This window comes from Chiroxiphia lanceolata, chromosome 12 (genome assembly GCF_009829145.1).
Source record: "Chiroxiphia lanceolata isolate bChiLan1 chromosome 12, bChiLan1.pri, whole genome shotgun sequence".
Classification (NCBI taxonomy): Eukaryota; Metazoa; Chordata; class Aves; order Passeriformes; family Pipridae; genus Chiroxiphia; species Chiroxiphia lanceolata.
Window position 1 is genome coordinate 1,742,752 of NC_045648.1, and position 22,391 is coordinate 1,765,142.

A 22,391-nucleotide genomic window follows, 5' to 3' on the forward strand; every position below is an offset into this window, starting at 1 on the left:
GCCTGCAGCCCTGCAGGGCTCAGAAGTCCCCAGCAGTTTTTGGGTGCTACATCAGCCCGGGTCATGCCCGGAGAGAAATAATAAACTTTATCTTATATCTCACAGTGACAAGACAGGAAATTCTTCTTAACAACAGTAAACAGTAACATTTATTATATATACACTATTCTAATATAGACATTTCTAATAGTTTCTCTACTTTGTTAACACTCCTCCTGCCTAAAACCTTGTAGAAGTATGAGTAGAGATCATGGGTGCAATCCTGCACATCCCACCCCTGCAGAGCCCAGCACAGACAGACACACACAGTCCCAACAAGCAACTCCCTTGTTCCTCTTTGGAGACTCAGGATTTGATCCAAAGCTCAGGAAGAGTTTGTGGAATGCACACGGGCTTGGGATCAGGCCAGTCATGTCTGTGTATAGGTTTGTTTAGTATAACTTAAAAAAAAAAAAATCATTAAGAAACCTTCTCACAGTCCAAGGCTTACACATCATTCCCATGTCGTTCCAGCAGTGAATTCTGTGGATTGCCCTTGACCAGTCACTGGGTCTCTCACAGGTCACTGGGAAAATGAAATACTGACCCCTCCCTTGCAAATTTTAATGTCTTTGTCCCATCTATTCTGTGTGGTTTGGCATAATCAAATATATTTTGAATGAGTACAGAGTGAGTCTACACAACAGCAGTCTCGTATTAATTGGCTGTTATTTCAAAAAAAAATTTTTTTGGAGTGTCTCTTGTGGGAATTCCATGTGCTCAGCCCGTCCAGGAGGCCTCCAGAGTTACTCAGAGGAGAAGAGCTGCCCTGGAGCTTGTCCAAGAAAGCAAACACAAAACCAAACTCAAGTACCCACGTTGCAGACTTCACACTTCACCAAGAAACCTTCCCCTCACGCTGACAAACAGCACGATTTGCCCTCTGAGGAGCCAATAAAACACACTTGAAGTGCACACAGGGGAAAACCCCAGGGGCTGGGCAACCCTTTCCAGGTGGCACCACTGGAAGGGAGGAGTTCATGGATCTGCAGAGCCAAGGTTCCAGCAAAAACCTCTCCCCACCAACCTTTCCACCCCTTCTGAGCACAGTCCCCCACCAAAAGCACCCCAGGTAGGCACCAGCTGGCAGAGGGGGAGGCCTCAGCTCTGTCCCCGTGAACATGGGGATCTTCTGGGGACTTCCCTCCTCTCAGTCTGTTACTCCAAACTGCCCAACCACGACCTGGGCGCTCCAGAGGAGCAGCTCTGCTCTCCTGCACCGCCACATGACTCATCTGCAGATTCCAACCCAGGCCACAAACACCTCGACATCCCTTGGGCTGCCCTGGGCTTTGGGGTTTTTTGGTCAGCCAAGCACATCAGGCTGTGTGTGCACAACTTTCTCTCAAAAGGGTTTGGCTGGAGCACTTTTAAGAGCATTAGTGAGAACCCCCCCATCACCAGCTCTGGTGAAAACCAAACTACCCACTGGAAGAAATATAAGGTACCAAAAGCATCTTACCAGTGGCTCAAAGGAGACCTGGGACAGCCTGCAGATCACGACAGGGAAGGTGACATGAGGATATCTGGAACAAAGGATACCTGGAGGCCCCCAGTGGGGAGCTGCTGGCCCAGAGAAGGGGCTCTGGTGGGGCCAAGGGTGAACACAACAAAAGCTCCTCCTCTCCTTGGTTCCAACAGCCTCATCTCATCCCGCTGGGATACAACTGGAGTTCCAGCACGATCTCTCCCTGGCAGGAACAGTTTACACCAGCGTGTTGGGAGGGAGGCAGCTGGCACACAGCTCCCCTGTGGGTTGCCAAGACACAAGCAAACACTCAAACCTCTGATTAAAAACCCCTCCCGAAGCCAAAAGCCAAAGAGTTGTAACACCTGCGAGAAAGGCAGAGCTCATTAACTCAAGAATTTCCCAGCTTGTTAAGTGCTACATTTCTTGACAGTATTTCAAGTGCAGGGCCAAAAAAACATACCAACATCTGTAAGCAAACTCCAAACTAGCAAAAGAAAAAGAAAAAACCACTAAAAAAGCTCCCCCCACACATATGCACACCAAAACCAAGACAGCACAACAAGAGGAGAAAAAAAAAACCAAGTCAAACCACCAGCCCAGGAAGATACAGCAGAAAAGTTTGATGGCTTTTAATGAGAAACAGGTATCAAGGGAAGTGATTTACAACTTAAAAGTCAAAAAGTTTAGAGGAACAACAGAGTTTTAACCCCCAAGGGCAGGACACTTTGTTCATTTATCTTCTCTGGGGGAAAAAAACCCAACAGAAAACTGGTCTGTTTAAGGACATTTCTACTTTTCTGATAGGTATCATATAAATGGACACCTAGAGAATCATTTGAGAGCTTGGATGTATTAAGTCACAATTCTAAAGTCGTTCTTTCCAGCACTGTACAAGCCACACATGGAACAACTTCAATTTTAAATAGGGTGCCACTAACCTTCCTCCTCCTGCTCTGGTAAAGACTCTCAAAATTGGAAGATATTACATAGAAACTGTGTTGCAATCCCTAAGCACATCAGGGTCAGACAAAGTTCAGTCTTCCCTTTGAACTCTCTTGCCTCCGTGGGCCATAGTCAAATTCTCAGTGTTATTCTAACATGGTTTTTAAAGTTTAATTTCCTTTTTGTGGCTTTGCATTATTAACATTATTGACGTTAAAAGCGATATGCAGAGCCCCCTTTTCATCTTCCAGAGAGCAGGGAAATATTTGTGGATTCCTCCCCTCCTTGTATTAATTAAAAACTTGCCTCAGTGACCTTCTCCAGTTGCTGCCCAAGGTCTTTGCTGCACGGAAGTCAAGGGGAGAAATCCTTTCTTCCTCCAGTGGAACAGGGATTTCTCTAATCCACCCTTCCCAGGAAGGGCTTTGCAGTTTAGCAGAGCAAGAAGTTCAGCTTCATCAAGAGTGTTTGGAATTGGTTCCCCTTGGGTCTGAGTCTCAGTGCTTGACACGTGGTGATTTAAAACAGGCAAAGATGAGTTTTCAACTCAGAGTAGGGACCAGCAAAGGTTCTGCTTCAAATCCACCTCATCTGTACCCACCTAAACCTCTTCGTGGCCTTCTGGGAGTTGTTACAAAGATGTGATTTGGGGGTTGTATTTTTTTTGCTAAAAGCAAATTGGATTCTACAATCCAGGATCTACTGTGGGGGTACTTTTTTGGGATCTAACATCCAGTCAGGACAGTCATTGCAGCTGGAAATTCTGGGCACCTGGCTGAGAATTGGGCCAATGCAGAGGAGTGTAAAAATACGGGATCCATGGGATCATTTCCCAGAAGGTATCTCAGTGACCCAGGCACCCAGACTAATCTCAGCCCTGAGCTTTGCTTTTTAAAGGAACAATAACAGCAAATAAGCAATAAGAGAATGAAGTGTTGAAAAAACAAAGTCAAACGGAAAATAAAATTCCATTCTCAAGTTCTCAAACCTGCTTTTTAATTTTATTTTTTTTATGTAGATCTCCATCCTCATTGCATAATGAAGCACTAAAGTAACCTGAAAAAATCAGGTCAGAAAAGAGTGGCTCTGAGAGGGGCTGGTGACCCTCCACCACCACACGAGGGAAAAATCAATATCAAGGTGCTCAGTTACTTCGAAAAATCTAGGAATATGCCTTCAGGCACCTCATTTTGCAGAATCTTTAGTTCTAGAATAAAAGAGAAAAAAAAAAAAACAAAGAACATAAATCCAGTCAAGATCCTACAAAGCTTTTCTGCAGCAGCCACTGCTTGCCATAGGAAAGCAGAAATGATTCATCTACCTCCGAAGCACCGAGAAAAAAAAAAGGCACTTAACAGAACCAAGTTAGCAAGGACAGTTTGATGACAGTTTTTCTGTGATGACAGGCTTCTAAAAGATATGCCAGTTACAATAAATATTTCCAAATTAGATATCTGGCATTAAGTCGAGAGAGCCAAAGGCTTAAAGATGTCACATAACATAAACGCAGCTCTGTTTAACTTTGCAGTTTCTGGAGCACTGAAACCCTGGGCTTGCTCTCTCTCTCTCTATTTTCTTTTTTCCCTTTTCCTTTCCCCCTCTCCCTTTTTTGATATGCCAGAGCCATGACCAACACAAGAAACTTCTTTTGCTCGGCTGTGACTAACGTTTATCATTTGTGTATAAAGTAGCCATTATTCAACCGAATGCGAATTCAGCAAGTGCTTTTAAAAATCACCCACCCCCCAGCAAGAACCGCAAAGCAAACAGCCGCCCACACCCCGGCTGGAGCATTGCCTCCGCATTCCTGAGCGCTGAATAACAGGAGCCTCTTTGAGTCCGGGCTGAGCTTTCTTGCTGCTCCCAAAGCCTTGGGAGAGACCTTCCCCTAGTCCAGGATCAATGCTGCGATGGCAGCTGGTGTCACACCTCAGATTCGCTTCAATTCCTTGCTAAGCGTAGCTTAAACGTGTTTTTTCACGCTTAAAAAAAAAGGGAAAATTGTCAGATTTAAATATATACATGTGTGTGCATATATAAGCATTAAAGTATTAAAGAACAAGTCCCTCATATGTGTTGCTGAAAGACTGACAGTAAAAAGAGGTCTCAGATCCGGCTCCTGGGTGATCTTGGTCCAAAATGATGCCAAAGATGATGCCACATCCATAGTCACTGGTCCGGGCATGAAAGCCAAACATGACACCAAAATGGGAGAGACCCACCCAGAAGTTATTTCTTCACTCAGGAGGAAAAAGGCCCCTTATTCTGGAGGGAGTGTGAACCCCAGGGAGGCTGGATTTGGGCTGCTGGGCCCGGCTCAGGTCTCTGCTCGTGCAGGAGGGAACGGGATCTGTCTCCAGGTCTGATCCCACCTCTCCTGCTCTGCCCACCTCCCCAGCCAGGCCTCCTTGCACTGCTGGATTTCATATGGCTCTGGGGAATGGGGGCAGCACACACAGCTGCTCTGGGCTAAAACTGGACAAATATTCTGAGAAAGGAATAGCATCCCTGGCTGGAGAGCAGGGAGGGCTCACGCAGCCTCCAGCAGCTGCAGAAGCAATTTGGGACTGTGCCCCCTCCTCCAGGAACCAGACCCTTGGAGTAAACCCACAAATATTCCCTAACGCTGAAATCAAGCCACAGAGAAATTCTCAACAGCAGGCAGATAAATTGCTTTTGTTTAAAAAAAAAAAAATCACTTCTTTGCCCAACATGAAGTTCAGAGTCAGTTCTCAACTCCCATCTGCTCTGTGGGCAAGGAACAACCCAAGCTGTGAGGTGGGACAGGGATGGGAACAAACCATCCCCTCAGTGTCCTGGAAATCCCGATATTCTGCTCCACACTTCCAGGGTCGAGGAGGGGACACCTGGTAGAGAAGTTTTGCCCCACAGTTATTTCCAGAATCAGCTGGATGTGAAGATCTTTACCAGCAAACCAGATAACTCTCTTGAATTTACATCCCATATTTTCCTTTTATTCAGTTCCATGTAACACCTCCATGCTATGGAACAATCCTGGAGTAAAGCGTCACCATCTACTACAATCTGCATGTCCATCTATTTATTTATTAGGTTGAGAAAAGAGTCCAACACTTTGATTTTGCTGCTCTACTCACTTCATTCATGTTGTGCCTTAACTTGACTGGACTTTTTGAATTCTTTGAGATAAAAAAAAAGCCAACAAGTTCAATACTAAAGACATTTAAAAATGGCACTGTCATTTTGAGTAATTGAGTAAAACTGGGTAAAAATCAGCATTTTTTTTTTGCTGTAGAAGACAGTCAACCATCCTTTGCTTTGAGTTGCAGAAGGTCCAGAGACTTTATTTTCTTTTGCCTCTTTCTTGGCTGCCTTTGCCAAGATCTTTACGGGAAGGCCTGGAAACTCCTCTGATGCATCACAGGCCAGCTTTGATCCACGGCAGGTACCCAAGTTGCTGAGCCAATATGATAATCCTCTATTACTAAACCCATTTTTTTCCCCCCCAAAAAAACCTTGACTCACATTCAGGCCGAGGAAACAGGATGTTCCTTTTTGCAGGACCTGTCACCACCACTCCCCAGCCGGCAAAAAAATTACTCGAGAGAGAGTTTCCCCCAGGCTCTTCCCATGGGAATGTTTGGCCCACCCTCCTTCCTCCCCTTCATGTGTCTGATTGTGAGCAGCCCAGGAAAGAAAAGCAACACACTGGAAAATAAAAATTTTGCTCCAATGAAGCCTAGGAATTTTTCTCCATCAAGAATGAGTCCGGGTTTCAGACAACAAGTTATTTTGGTGAATAAAAAAAAAAATAAAACAAAAAACCAGAGAAAGTGTAAGTGGATAGAATAAGAACTCCTGATGGGTTAACTGAGTGAAATGATTCCAAGGAAGTTCTATTCTCCCTTTATTGATTGAGGGAGTATCTAGCACTTCTCCTCCTAGAATGGTACCAACACAATCAATAGCTCTCCAGAACTGTCAGCTGCTGCTAATTTACACTTCCATAGTTGCCATCTGCTCTTCAGCCCATTGTAACAAAACCCACCAGCCCAGGATCTTTAACCAGCACTGGCAAAAACAAAACTACTGAAAGGCAGAAATTTTATCCGTATCCCCCATGGAAAAGGCAAACATTTAATCCAATTATGGTTTCACCACTCCAAGTTTTCCAAGTTTCGTTCGCACAGCCAGGAAATCGTGTTGCAGTCTCTCTTTATTCCGATTTACCAAAATCTTCCTGCATTTCGGGGAGAAATGAAAGATGCTCATTGACATCTTAGGTAAATTAAGACCTGACAATTCCAAACAAGACAAAAAACTAAATGATCCTCATCTGCCTGAGTTCCTGAATGCTTCCTATCATTTTCAAAGTACAGTTTTATCTTCCCTCATGGGGGAAAGAGATGCTCAGCTTACATTAAAAGCAAGTGTCACTCAGGAGGATTTCCTTGTTCTTCTCAGAGTATTCAGAAAATTATTTTTGAATTCATGTTGTTGGTTTGCCATTAGAAATTTTTTTTTTATAAGCCTGCATATTATTTCCCTTTGAAATCCCAGCTGGTAAAACACAGCACCATGAAAAACTGCACCAGAAACAAGAGGAACTAACTCATTGTTTACACCCAACAGTTCAAGCACGTAGTAGGTGTGCAGTGATGGAATTTAGTCCTTCAGAACTGCTTCCCAAACCCAGACAGTTCCTACAGCACAGGGTGCAAAGCCCAGATTTGATCAGAAAAGAAGCCAAGAGATCAAAGATTCCACAAACTGGATGACAAATATCCAACTGTATGAGTCACTCCAAACAGAATCAGCATGATAATGCTGAGCCCTGTAGCCAGGATTATACCCATGATGGAAACAATGGGACATATGGGCACAAGGAATATTCCTCTTTCTTTAAAACTGCCTATTGTTTAAGAACAAAGCAAACCACATCCAAATACATCTGGCATCAACATCTAACATTTTGCAAGCTGATCCTTCTTTTCAAAACCCCTCAAAAAAAAAAAAACCTGTACATCTGAGTATCCCATAAATTTTGCTGCAGCACATGATGAGCCTGGACATTTTCTGGAGGAGGAAGTGAACACAGGCATTGTCCTGCTCACCCCAGGCTGCTCCACCAGGAGCCAACTGGCCCAAGCCCACCACCCTCCTTCCCTTTCATGCGGCCCAGGGCGAACTTTCCCTGGGAAAGACGGTGGCTGGAAAAGGCCCTGTTGCTCCCTCAAAGGCAATTCAGCCAGGGTGCATCCTCTCCCCTGCTCAGATCTGAGGAGTGTCTGGGAAAGAGGGCAGCTGGGAGCTGGCCGAATATTGCCCTGGAATGCAGTGGCAGGCAGCTCTTCAACCACATTTTTCCCTGCGGGAACGGCGCTGCCGACAGGAAGCGGCTCATGTGCTGCACAGAGGATTAACAGTGAGGAATATGCTCCTACAAAGCACTGGAGATACCACAAGCTATGGTATGTGTGCACCCAGGAAATCCGGGGATTCAGAAAACGCTGGAGAGCTTCCTCACTGTCTCTGGGTTACACCCTGGCTGCGCCTCCTTCCTGACTGAGGGACCCCAAAGAGAGAGAAGGCGACCCTAAAACTTCCCCAGAGAAAGGAGACGATGCACAGCACGGGCAGGTTTACTCAGGGACAAGCTTTGACAGTCCCCACACTGCTGAGAGGAAGAACAGGGCCCACCGAAGGGCCAGTCAGGGCAAGCTGGGCACTAATTCCCATTTGTATGTGGGATTTTGAGCTTCAGAAACAAGCCAGAAGGTGTGGGAGCAGGGTCCTTTATTCTCAGCCTGCATGTGAATGCCTTGCTCCCAGGATGCAACTCTGGTCCAAGTATTGATTTCCACTTCATTTCTCAACAAAGCCAATAACGTTGCCATTTTAAACAGTTTTCCTCCAGCTAATGTGCTTCCAGGTTTCCCCAGACCCATGGAAAAAAAGGAAGTTTTTTGGGCAGAGCTTGAAGGGTTTCTACATTTCTTTGTGCTTTCTCCATGCCTGGTCAAAGCTGCAGGTTGGGGTAGGTGCAGAAAGTGCAGACACACTTCCCTGCACACACCCAAACAAACTGCACGTGTGTGTGGCAAGGCTGACACTTGGAAGAGGTATCTCAGCTCCCACAGGTTTTGGGGAGTCAACTCACACTGTGAGACCATCCAGGCAGCCCAATATCTAAGGACCTAAGCTTTCCAGACCTTCCAAATTCCCCTGTGGGTGTAATACTACAGGTGCACACACAGTTCTGCCCCAGAAACCCTGACTAGAAACAGAACAGCCTTAAGGTTTGCCTACAGAGTTTGTATCACAATTAACAACGCAGCTCTGTGTTGGAGACTGTCCACACAACAATAAATAAATAAAGAGCTTCTATTAATAATCACCTTTTGACAATTTACACCACAACAGTTTATAATCTTACCTACTTTAATTCCTCCAAAAGTTCATTTTGCAGTAGATTAAAATCAAGAATAAAGCAAATAGAAGATTCCACATAATGGCAACTGAGGAGTATAAGCACTTTTTCTCTAACCAAACTAACACTGGAGAGGGACCCTGAAATAACAGGCACAGGAAACTTCTTCTGGACCTCAAAACCACTCAGGTAAATGCTAAATGACTCATCCTTCTGCTCACAAACAGCACCATCACCCCACCAGGTCTCTGAGCATCAGCCTATCAACCAAAAGGCATCTTTCTGATTATTCCCTGAATTTCAATTTTTCAAGCACAGGAAGCTCAGGGGAACCAGCCTCAGTTGAGCACCATTCTGCTGATTTAATACTCAGCTGGAATTTGGGATTCCTAAGCCACCTGAGGATCACTCTGCCATCACAAGATGTATTTAAATACATATTTCAGTGCCCTGCACAGCCCCAACAAAGGATGCCAAGAGACAGGCAGATGCCTTCTGCTGCTTTAAACCACATGGGGTGAGGGAAAATTCCCTGCATCTCCTCGGAGCGTGTGCTCCTGACTGAGACTCCAGACTGGTTTGCTTTGCTAAGCACTTGTAAAGCATATTTCAAATAATTATAATCTTGAGGTCTCCTCTAACATTACCACAATGTATATTTATTAAGTGAAAAGCACGTGCCCTGCTACCAAACAGTTATTTCACATTCATTACAGCTTGTCCAAGCAAGCCTGCCATGCTCTGTAACCATATTCTTGCCCTCGGGGCAGAAATGCAAAGTGTGGCTTGAACCAACAAGACGCTGTTCTGTCCTGAATTTACCCATAAAAGAAATACTTGGAGGATTGTTAATATCTGCCTTTCCCACACCCCTCCTGAAAGTGTAAAATCCTACTTAAGTAAAAGAGAAAGACGACTCGGAAAGAATATGGCAGATCTGAAATTTCTGTTTTTCCCGAAATTGTGGCAATCACACTCAAATCCCAACTCTGACTTGCTGCTCATGAGCACAGCACAGGGGAGCTTGTTCCCACCCAACACTGTTCTCCTCCTCCAAAGTGATGGGTTTTTTAATGAAACCTTCTCAGACACCCTCCAGGGCAATTTTCCCACCTTCCTACAGCAGTCCATCCTATCCCAAACTATTTCTAAGTGGAATCAGAAGTGCTAAAAAATAATAAAAGGATTTTTTTCTAGGTGGGAAGGGTCAAACCTCTCGAGTCACATGCCAGGGCTGCCTCTCCAGAGGAGTTTGGGAAGTTTGGTTTCCAGAGAGTCAGAAGTGTCAGGCCATGGGGACACCCATGTTCCAACATGCTCCCTTCCCATCCCTCTCAAATCACGAGGCAAACCACAGACTTTAATTTAGGCTGAGGCAGCAATACAGGATTCAACTTCACAAGTGCCTTTACCCTCTTGGAGCTGCTCTCAGAAAGCTCCTTTGAAGGAGCACAACCTACAAGAGCACATAAACCAAAACATAAAAAAACCCATCGTGGGACAAAATTTAACATCACCTGATTTAACATTATTTGGTGGGGGGTTCTACAGGTAAATTTTATCTCCAGCGAAAAAGAAAATAAATTAGGAGACCCCCCACAGAATTAAAGACCACCACAACTCTGGATAATCTAGTTTTAAGGCCTTCTCAAATTTAGTTTCATTCCTCTATTAGAGGAGAAACTTCATTTATAAAAGGTAATTTTCTAAACACAGTGTGTCAAGACCACTGTAAAGCAATTAACCGTGTAAAGCTTGGTAAAAATATACCCACAAAACCAGTTTAGGGCAAAGAAAAAGTCTTAAAAATATGTAAGAATTTCGATCGATTTTTTTTTTGTTAAGGCAATGACTGAGTGAGGTCTGAATGCCAGCAGGGTAAGAGTGTGTTTATTGAAGGGGAAAAAGGGAATATTGCAGGATTCATCAGCCTGGCCAAGAGAAGTAAAATGAAGCAATGCTGTAAAATGACACCAGGGCCAATTGCAGCTGAAATGTGGTACCTTTTTTTTTCTAATGTGAGGAGACTATTAGCTGTTAAAAAAAAAATAAAAGAACACCAGTGGAATCTCTGTCTTGGTATTTTTAAATAAAGGCAGGATGCATTTCTGAAAGACCCACTTCTGCAGGTTACTAATTCCAATACAGAGGTCAAAGCTCTGCCCACAAGTCTGATTGAGAAGTGCACCATTTACAAGGTGTTAGAATGGGTGATCTTGTTGCCATGAAGATAAAAAGAGGCTCTCAGAACTACAGCAAACTCTGCACTAGGCAGCAGCAGAGACAGAAATGGGATTATGCCTTTTAATGGCCATCTCCTACCAGACTAAATCCGTGGTGTAACACGAAGCCACATCCTCACTCAGACCCAGAATGTTTTCCTTTGTTTTATGTTTGCTTGTCCACAGAGAAGTGATTACTGCAAACAAAGAGTTAAACTGATTATCTGATGTTCCACTTTCTTTAAAACCCGAAGAATAACACTAAGTAGATATTTAGCGAGCAGACTGCAGTCACTGCAAGCTGAAAAATCACTTCACGAGCAATCCTCTCCAAAATGCTTTCAGACTCCAAAGGAGCAGCGAGCCCACTGTTAAACAGAGCTGCTATGAAGAGTAAAAAGTAAAATAAAAGCAACATCACTGCAGGGAGATGCATCTGATAACAGCTCAGGCAATGCCACAGCCACGCAGGAGCAGCTGCAGACCTCGGGAAGGGAATCATATGGTTAAAACTCAGACGTGATTAGTTCCACTGACTTACACGAGGTTCAGTGTGGCAAAACTCTTGAGAACATGTCGTGTGAGTGTGGTGGGACCACTGTTACTCATCCCGAGGGTGCACGGGGCAGAAGAGCTTCCTCCAGCCCTACAGGGACACAGGGATGACCATGGGGAGCTCTCCTGCAGGACTGAGCTCATGGAAATCTGATTTTTTTTTTTTTAAAAGCAGTTCTTAAGGTGGAGAAGGTGATTAAAAAAAAAAAAAAAACAAAAAAACAAAACAACAAAACAGCGTGCACAACCCCTAACAAAATTTCAGTGTTGATAAATCTTCACCGCTCGCACCCCTCCTCCGGAGAAAAAAAATGAAGACAAAAAACAAACCACGAAGGGAAGGAAGGAAAAACCTCACGATTTTTTAAGTTTGTTTTAGGCCTATTGCAGCAACGGCTTTACTCAGCTTTTATCTGCTTTTTGTGGGGTTTTGTAAAAGCAAAGTGCTCTACACACAACCAGCGAAGGGTTTTATGGAGCAGGTCCTTTGTTGCTGATGGAAATCGGAGACAGGTGTTGAGGGCAGCACGGACAGTAATTGCCATGCACGGGGAACCTGGGAAGCAGGAATACCAAAGTCCCTGAGCCTTTATTATTACAGAGATAGCTGTAAACTTCTGCCCCAGGCAGAGACCAGACCGGTCCGTGAGAAAATCAGCTCTGGTGATGACTGTGGTTCACACACATATTGTAATAAACACTTCCAGATTTCATGTCTCCCAGCATCCTATGACTGTTATTCATTATTTGCTAAGAGATGACAGAAAGCAAAGTCTAATCAACAAAAGAATAGAAAACTCCACAGCTCCCCCCCCTCTCCTGAATCCTCAGCCTGGCTTTGCATAGCTCCCTCCAGGGTGCAAGTCAAGGCTGTTTTTCCTCTCCGCCTTTCCAAGAGAATAAATGAACAAGTTGAACAGCTTGTGATATTTGCATGACTGGAGAGGGATCATCAGAACAGTTTGAACAGCCAAAGTCTAAATGGCTCACAAGTAGTAAAAAGCAGCGAGTGACAAAGTGCTCTGAAGACCCTCACACCTTGCTGGAAGTTACTCCAAGTGTTATGGAAGGAATGACGAGCAAGCCCTGTCATTTCCACAGTGGGCTCTTTCTACTTATTCCCAGCTTAGAGATAATCCCACTTTTATTAGGTGCTGATCTATCACTTTAAGTATTGCTATTGCACTGAGAGGAAGAGACCAAATGCCAGAGGACGAGGTTTTAGCCAAAATAATCTCCTGAAGGGCTTCAGTGAAGGCAAAAAGACAAGGAAAGTAATGCTACGTTGATTAGAGCTGCATGTGGACACCACCACCAATATGTCAGATTATACAAGATTCTCTTGATGTAACTTAAAGGAATAAGATTTTAAGAAGTGTATTTTCAGCACACTCCAGGCACAGTCCCTGTCACTGACATTTGAAGAATGTTCCATGCTCCGGAATATTCTCATCTCTGGCAAAATGTGCAGCTCATTTTCAACAGGTTAAAGAGTTATAACATTTCACACCAGAACTGTCCAGCACATCTGGGCAGCAGATGATTGCACATGGGAGGATTAGGCAACCTCCAGGTGATGTTGCCTGTTGTACAATTAGCTTATCTGTGTGCTAATAAACGCCTGAATTGCGGGGTTGAGGAGAAGGAGGAGCATTTCAAGGGTTGCTCATTGTTGCACAAGGGTCACAGGGCCGCTCACGTTCTGCACGGAGCCAGATCCCTGCAGAGCCCGGCAACACCCAAGCACTTCTGCACCCACATTTCACTTTGTTAGAACAAAGCACGGCGAAAAAAATGCTTTCAACACCCTGGAGAAGTGCCAGACTGAGGGTACCTCAAGAGCTCAGGTCGTTCATTAAAGGACATGGCCACTAATGGGCTACTTACCTTCCACAATGAGCATCGTTTAGTCTTGTTTCAAAGGGACATCAAAAGGCATAAAGGAATCTGCATCTTCAGTGTTTGTCACCTCAGAGGCGCCTTTAGCGCAGCCACCAAATGGCCAACTGCGCTGGCTTTTTGCATGTGGTTAGATGCCTATTCACCATGAAATCATGACATACCTACGGGCCGCTAAAGCCACAAACTTGTATTGAACAGTCCCCGGGAGCGGCGACGGGGACAAGAAACTACCAGTCACCGGTGTGGGATGTGAGAAAACGAAACCCTCCATCACAGTCACGCTCTTCAAAGCCCAGTGGTTCACCCTGTGAGTAACATTCCTGCAGTGGTTTGGAGGTAACAAGAACTGCACTCATTGAAGTGGAAACCATAAATAAAATTGTGTTACTGATGCACCATTATCATAATATGCAGAGATACGACAGTATGAAAGTACATGGAAATTAGATAATTCAGGGTTGTCATTTCTGCTAAAATTAACTTGGCCTCCAAGCGACATTAATGAGACACAGCAGCACAGCCAGAGACGTCTGCTCAGTCCAAATCCACTCTGCCATTTATTGGCATATCAAGAAAATATTTGGGTTTAAAGTACAAGATAAAAAATTATTGACAAATAAAAAAAGCAGGGGTTATTGCTCTCTCAACTTCCACCAACATACTGCCCCTTGCTACACCACGCTGGCGTGGCAGCATCTGCCAACCTATTCACAGCCTGGGAAAAACCGGATTGAAAATTCCCAAAGGAATGAAGAGCAGCTTCATCCCCATACACTGCTGCACGACACGGACGTGGTTTCCTCAGTCACCTTCTGCAGGCCCTGAAAACTTCTGTGGTGGATATAAATATACACAAATTTGAAACACTTGACTTGCTCTCTCCTCCTCCTCCTCCTCCAGCCTTTTGTGCCAGGAGATAACACTAGAGAACAAAACTGGAGAAAGGTTAAGCCTGTACACTGCATTCCCAAAGGATTGCCAACTTCAGATTAAGCAGCAGGCCATGATAGCTATAAAATAAACTATGCATAGCAGTTTTTGTGGAGCAAGAGACATGTCTGTCTCCTGGTTATTCCAAAGTACCTCTGAGTAACCCCACTTGCTGAAAAAAAAAATAAAAATTAAATTTAAAAAAAAATCCCGCACTGGCTCCAACTCAACGTGAGGTGCAATTTTTAACAGACAGGAATAAGTTATTGAATCACTGGTAGAAAAGTTATGGTCTGGGTTTTGAAATAAGCCTTGTCTTCTAAAAATAATCCTTGGGTGGTTTAATTTATAGCAATACATTACATAGGCAGTTACACTGGCCTGACTTTTGGCCGGTTTTTGACAACCCTCAACCCTTAAATGAGCCTAGAAAAATATTCTCCACAGCTCCAGGCAGCACAGAGACTGCAAAGCAAAATTAAGGCCGAGACAGAATATAATTTGTAAAATCAAGAGTGATCCTAAAACAAAAGGGCAACAAAGTCTTTTAGGCTTTCCCAGTTCCTCTCTCACAGCGGTGTGAACTCAGAGCTGCTCTGCACGTGCAGAAATGTCACACAGGTTGAAAACATGTGACTTACTGGACTAATAACAAAAATCAAATCCCACTCAGGCTTCAAACCCAAGAACATCTCTGGCTGGGTTTATTTATACATTGTCACACTGAGTGTGACACCTTTGCTCTCCTAAAAGAGAACCTTTCTGTTCCTTTCCTTGCCCTCCCAATAACCAGCTTTCTCTGTTTTTTAAGGTTCTCGGCCACAGGAGAAGGAAGAAAAATAACATTTAAACAAAAAAAAAACCCCATCGCCCAACCCTTAAACAAATAAAGAAAGAAAAACACCCCCAGGAGAAGGCAAGTCACAAAGGCACAAAATTAACCCACAGTCTCTGGGCAGCTGCAGCTCAGGAACAGCCCGAGCCCAGGCCCTTCCCCAGGAGGGATAGAGGAATGTCACATCCATCCCCACTAACTATTCCTCCCCTGTGGAATTCCCTCTCCCTGCTTTTATGCCCTTAAAGCAACTCTGATCAGCATTAGAGCTGACTGGAACAGCATTATCCCATTATTTCATTTATGCAGGCACATGTAGCACTGAACAAGGGCTATTCAGTTTTTGTTCCAATGGTAATAGATCATCAACTTTTTTTTTAAATGAAGTTACAATACTTTTTCTCCACAGAATAATTAATTAAATACCAGTTTCCACTTGAAGCTAATTCTATAGGATGCAAGTTTTTACTTATTTATAGACACATATTAAAAAGTTAAATATATGCACAGATATATAACAAAATATAAAATGCACAAAGAATTGTCCTAAAACTTTTAATGGCCTCTCTCCAGTCCTAAACTTCCTGCTCTCCTCTTTCTATTGAAGTGCAAAGGCTGTCAAAATGTACCTGATCAATGGCTTCAAGCACAACCACATCTTTCAACCACTATCAGATAAACTGGAAACATATAAACTTTGAACACAAAGTCAAACTCAAAAGCCAAATTAATAACAGGCCATTAATGCTCATTAGCTCTACCTCCCACCTTTCCTCTTTCTTCTGGAATAGCTGTCCTGCCAGTAGAGCAGAAACTCTGAAATGCCATCCTAAAAATAGAAAGCAAGAAAAGAGGGAAAAAAAAAATAGGGGAGGGGGGGAACAGGAACTGAGAGAATAAGCAGAGTGAGAAACTCTGTAATATAAAACTGTCTCCAGCTTCAAAGACACCAGCCAATCATAATCCAATAAATGCCTTTTTTTTTTCTAAAATCAGAACACTCAAATGTCTATTTTTATTCCTGTTTAGAAGCAGCTCTCTCAGCAGGGCTTTAAAACCAGCAGAGCCTGGCATGCAAAGCAGTGACTGACAGAACTCCATTTCAGGCCATCACTTCCAAGGCCTTCACTTATTCCCTGGGTTCCTTTGTGCCTGGCACCACGAATTCCAGCACAGGCACCCCCCCCCCGGGAAACACATGGAGAAGCAAAGGGAGGTAACAGAGGTGGTGCAGACATGGAACTATTTCAGGGTGCTCCCTTAAACTCTATACACAATTCCATCTAAATGGCCACACAGCTCTTCCACACCCTCAGACATATATTTTCCGTGTGCAACCATCAGGAACCTGCAATATGGGTAGGTCTGAATTTAAGCTGGTTCTTCTGTCACTCAGACATCCCTGAGACCCTCAGGGTACTGAAAAACCAAGGGAATAAGGAGCTGTGCTCATACCAAGTCTGGAAAACCTGGAAGGACAATGAAATGTCGCTTGAGCAGCCAAGGAGGTGCATCCTCAGCACTTCCCTTGTGTGGAGGTTGCCCAGAGAAGCTGGGAATGCCCCTCCAAGTGTTCCAAGTCAGGCTGGAAGGTGCTTTGAATAACTTGACCCAGTAAAAGATGTCCCTGGGCATGGCAGGGAGCTGCACTAGGTGAGTTTGGAAAGTCCCTCCCAATCCAAACCAATCTGAGTCTTTGATTCTAAAATGATAGAACCTCTTCCTCTGTTTAACTGAAAATTAGTTTTATTAATAGAATTATCCACATGTTACGAATTATTGGAATAACTCAGAAAAAAACCAGCTTTTGAACCAGTTTTGGTTTCTTCCATCCAGAGCATGGGAATCTTCCCATGGCCCTCTCAAGAGGAATGGCACTTCAAGTCTGGGATATGGGACACTGCCACCTAAATGTTGCTTTGCCTCTGCCCCCAACAACCCAGTTCTCAGGATTTCACTCTCCCCATCAGCAAAAGGGGATAAAAATCCTTCTGATATAAAACACTTCAGGGTGAGACCTATGGTATAAAATGAGAGGTCACAAACAGGGATTGGGAAGACCACAATGAAAAGATCTTTAAAAGGACTCAATGAATATCACAGAGCAAAGATTTACTATTATTATTATTATTATTATTATTGAATGGGAGCCGCTGACAGCACTGGAACTTAATTGTTATCCTTTAAAGAAAGTAACCATTAAAAACACACAAGGACTGATGCAGAGGCTGTTTTGCTTTTAGCTTATCTAAGTAATGATCATCACAAAGGTTACTTCTCCATCCTTAATTTTCGTGAGGAGATACATCAAATACACTGTTTCCCACTGCAAGGCTTCAAGTTCAACTTGCTCCAACAGCTTTGAAAAGAGCATTTATTTCAAACTTGTAAATGATTTAAAAGAGAATCCTTAATTAATAATGCTGTTTCCAGCCAGATGGCCAGCTATTAGTTTTCAGTCATCTCTTTCAGAACAATTCCCCACAAGTCTTCAGATGCATAGGAGTTTTTAAAGCAACACAAAACAAAAAGACACAGCTACAGGTACAGAAATCTCCTTGTTTTCCAACTGCTGTTGCCGTGGTTGTAAAAGTCCAACGGCGACAGCACAACTGCTTGACAGTCACATATTTGTTTCATTTGGATGGCATTAAATTCACATATGGTTATGTAATATTACTGAACTAAAAACATGAGGCTGCATGTACAGAGCTTCCCCTGGACCTGTGCTAACAGACTCCAAGCTCGAGCTGGGCAGCAGAACTCCGGGGTGTGATGTGCATCAACCAGTCAAAATATTCCGTGTGTACGGGAGGCACCAGCACAGAGATGAATAGATAAAAAATATGCAAACCCGGGGAAGGTTTACCACCAAACATCTGTGGAATTCAAATATTCCCCCCCTGACGTAGCACCCGCATATTTTCAAAGAAAGTCTCCGGCAAGAATTAAAACTGCTTTCTTAGGACGGAAGGGAGGCTGAACAGCAACAGAGAGCTTTTGAAAGCAGCAAGGTAATGCACCAGGTTCTTAAAAATATCAAGATTTTAAGAGGCTTTCACAAGTGTAATTAAATTCTCTGACAGGCAAGTTGCATTTGGTAGGGAGTTAAGAGCAAGGTACAAGCAGTAATACAATATTTTGCTCAATGCTACACAGCGTTGTGGAACAAAACCTGATGTTTCCAGTCTTCCCTAAACCACAATGTACATCCATTATGCAGCAATCCACAACCGAAAACAGATCTTTATTCAGTTATGACTGGGGGAAAACAAACAGGCAGCTGCAACTCTATACGTGAACTTTCAGCCTATAGTTCTACCAAACAAGCAAAGCCAGGCCTGGGGAAAAAGCTTCAGTGATCAGCTGTCTACCTACACACAAGTTATTTATGGCATCCAATTCAGAGCAAAGCTCAACACGGTTTGCAGACTGCCAGGAGACTCTTGCTGGCGACAGAAATCAGCTATAAAGTTGTATTATAGCTTTGATAAGCAGACAGTGATTATCTGCTTTTTAAAATTTGGCATTTAGCTGTTCTGTAAAGCTTGCTCCAGCCACAGTGGTTTTAAAATCTGGTTTGAGCTTTCTACCATTCTAAGTCGTCCTCTGCAAGAACTGGTCACTAAAAAAAATTTTAAAAAAAGGAAATTTTTAACAGAACACATAGGAAACATTAACATTAAACAGGGCAACAGGGCACTTTTGACTTACGGTGAAGCTTACACTGAGTAAATCAGGTAAATTTAGGCCCAAGAAGCAGATATGGAGGAAGATTAAGCAAATTATATTTGATTTTCACCATTCTAAGCCCATGAAACTCCTGCAGGGGGTCTCCAGAGCCCACTGGAGTTTGGCTTGAAGGTTCCAAGCCAACATCAATAGCTATTCTAGATCTTTCCTGCTGTTGGAAAGGCAAGGACAGCTGCTATTAGCAGACCTTGTGCTCTTCTGAGTTCTAGGCCTGTAATTTGGGGTGGGCTTTATGCAGGAAACCTTCCTCCTTCCTGTGCTTGTGCAGCTGGGAATGGGGCTCAGGGAAAAGCACTTTATAATAGGGGCTTCACCACTGATTAAAATGCTTAAAACAAAATAAGAATAAAAATAAAAATAAGAATAAAATACGAACAAAACCAATACAGTGAGAAAAGCCAAATATCACCTTCTGTACAGCACCAGGGGCCACTGCCAGCTCCAAATGTGGAGGGTCTCTGCCAAGCCCCATCGGTGCCCATCAGAAAACCCTCGGTGAAACAGGAGCAAGAGCTCCTCTGAAAATGAAAATGTTTTCCAGAGAAGTATTGTTTTCATCAAACTTCCAACTCAATCCTGCCTGGCTTCCTGCCACATTTCCAGCCCAGGGGCTGATGAGTCCCAGTCTTGGTGGGACTGGAGCCCCCAGGTCTCACAGGCTCTGCTGGGAAGGCTTCAAATCCCGCAGAGAACAACCCACAGAAACCCCAAAAGCCCTGACTTGAAAACAGAGAAGTGGATAATATTCGACCTACAAACACCTCTCCCCTCATTTTTCAGTTCATTGCCTTCCTGTGCTGGCCTGACTCTGCTTTCACTTGCATGGAAATCAGGGGTAAATCTACTGAAATCCACCTAACCATGCATATGCAAAAAGAGTGGGAAAAGATTCCAGACTCCAGCTGCTTATTAGCCTTTCTTTTAGACAAAGAGTGCTTTTTAAACACTGATATAATTTTTCAGATACTGTTACATGTGTGCTACAAACCATCCCCGCATCTGAGTCAAGGGGAACAACAATTTGTCCAACAAACAATAAAAAGGACCTTGCTGTGAAGTTCCATATTTATGGAAACCACAGACTTTGTATCCCTATGCAAATAACCACATCTGGTCTTTCTGAGAATAACAAAACCAAAGGTGCTTGTAGTTGGGTCTTTGTCTTCCCACACAGCAACACTGAAAATCCAGTTATGGAGGGAAAGGAAAATTGGGGGAAAGGGGATTTTTTAGCTGTTAAATAGATAAAGCAACAACAGCTTCACATTCAACACAGAAACAGAGGCATTCTCAGTGCCACACCTCTTCCTCTAAGCTCAATATTTTTGTGAACTTTAACTGTTCTACATTTGTAAGTGAATTTCTCTTTTCATATTCAAGCAACAAGAGCAGGAAGGACGAAGTTTCTCCTCTGTTTTTGTGAAAAAGGAGAGTCAGTACCAGCATCCATCACTCAACCAGTGTTGGCTGCAGCTTCACCACAAAGGAGGAAAGTTCTGTTCTGACTTCCTTTTCAGAAGAGGTTGTGTTACGGTTAATGAACGTCACCAACTCAGAGATAAACTCTGGCCTTTCCTATGACACAATTTGTAAGGAAAAGTTTGCTGAAATTTTCAACCACAAATTGCAAAGTTTGCTAAGGATGGTTTAACCCACTGCCTTGACTCTGAGACTCCTTCCTGAGGATCCTGCAGCCTGGAGGAAAGCAAGAGTCCCAGGGAGAGGGATTAATCTCTTCACACCTCATCTCCTGACACCTCATCCCCTGAAATCCCTCCAGGATTCACACCCTCACTTTTCCTAAGCTGGTGCATATTCCTCTGGAGATGGAGAAGCAGCTGCTCCCATCCATGGCTCAGAGCCCACCTGTGCTGAGGGTGCAGGTGCTCCAGGACAAGGTGGGCACACCCAACACAGCTGCACCACCTGAAACCTGCAGCTTCTTTGCCCTCCTGACCTCAGTGCTGAGCAGCAAGCGAGCTGGAAAGGTGTTTCTTGTGACACTTAAAATTTATCAAGATCACCTATTCACCTTTCCTAGACTTACACGGGTTATTTTTCTAACAGGTAGGTCTTCCTGCATTTTTAAGCATGTTCTTACATGAGGTTCACCAACAACTCCTCCTAATACATCAAAAATCTCCCTGCACCACACACAGTCACGTAGGACAGAGAAACCCACCTTGCTGCTGCATGAACGAATCTGGATTAGGTTTAACAGGCTCCTTATCTGACAGTGAAGTTTTCCCACTGGAGCTCAGATGACTCCTGGGTGATCCCTTACAAAGCAGGGTGTTATTATTTTATTATTTCTTACCTGTCTGGGCTCTTCTGAAGGTAAGGGTTACCCTTGCTTTTGTTTGTTGGGTTTTTTTTAATAACCATACACAGAGTAGTTTATTTCTGCTCACATTTGTGACCTCTGCTTCTGAAGGAACACAGAAAGAGCTGTGGCTTTGTGTTCTGTTTGTGCAGAGCCACAATACCAGGAGCAATCAAACTTCCCTGCTCACCCAAACCATGGCAAAGAGAGATGTGTGAACAAAGGAGGATCAGGCCTAAAAGGCTTAAAACCGCCTTTAAAACCAGTATTAACTGCAACAATCCACACATTATTGTCTCCTGGGTTGCACTGTCACTGACAGGAGCCCAATTATTACCAATTTCCTCGTCTTTGGTCCAAATGGAATTAGCAAACATTTGCTGAACTTGGTGGAGTCCACGTGCTGGAACTGCAGTGCCTGGGTAAGAATCTCTGCCCTGGCTTTATTCTCCTCTCTCCCATCTCTCCCTCCACTGCCAATCAAGCAGCTCGGGACTGGAAAAGGCTTTTTACCCAACACATCAAGGCAGGCAAGGACAAAAGTTAATTAGGACTATTCATAAGCCTTACTGGAAGAGAGTGCTGCATCCCATCCCTGAAAACTTAATTGCACTCAATAGAGGAAAGCTAAAAAATAGTAATAATAAAAAACAAAGCCCCAAACAACAGAAAAAGATAATTTGGGAATAAAATCTGATTTCAATTTAACTCAAGCACTGCTTGGCCCTATTTATTTCATCAAGTAGTTCATGCAGGATAATGGCATTACCGTGCATCTAACAGCATTAGAAGCTCCTAATAAATTAACAAGTGAAAATTAATGGCTGCTCAGTCCATTAAATCTTGTTAATTTTATTTTTGTTGTAATAATATAGCAATCACAAGTTTGCATTATTAAACCAATATTTATTAGAAGAACTCGTTTTAATTGGATCCCTGATGTGATAATCCAGTGCAGTGTGTATTTCTTTATTTCATCAATTTTTTGCATTTATTTCTCATTATATTTA

General features: G+C 43.5%; 1 protein-coding gene across 4 annotated transcripts in view; it reads right to left on the reverse strand.

Annotated features, from left to right (window-relative positions):
* The window catches only part of SMAD3 (SMAD family member 3), a 68,971-nt gene that overhangs the window by 40,899 nt on the left and 5,681 nt on the right, over positions 1-22,391 (reverse strand). Inside the window, exon 1 of one of the 4 annotated variants that reach the window (XM_032700111.1) lies at positions 21,241-21,338. The exons of the other annotated variants lie outside the window; for them this stretch is intronic. The gene's annotated coding sequence lies outside the window, so the exon portion shown is untranslated. Of the gene's footprint in view, positions 1-21,240; positions 21,339-22,391 lie in introns of those variants that run through there. 4 annotated transcript variants of the gene reach the window in all.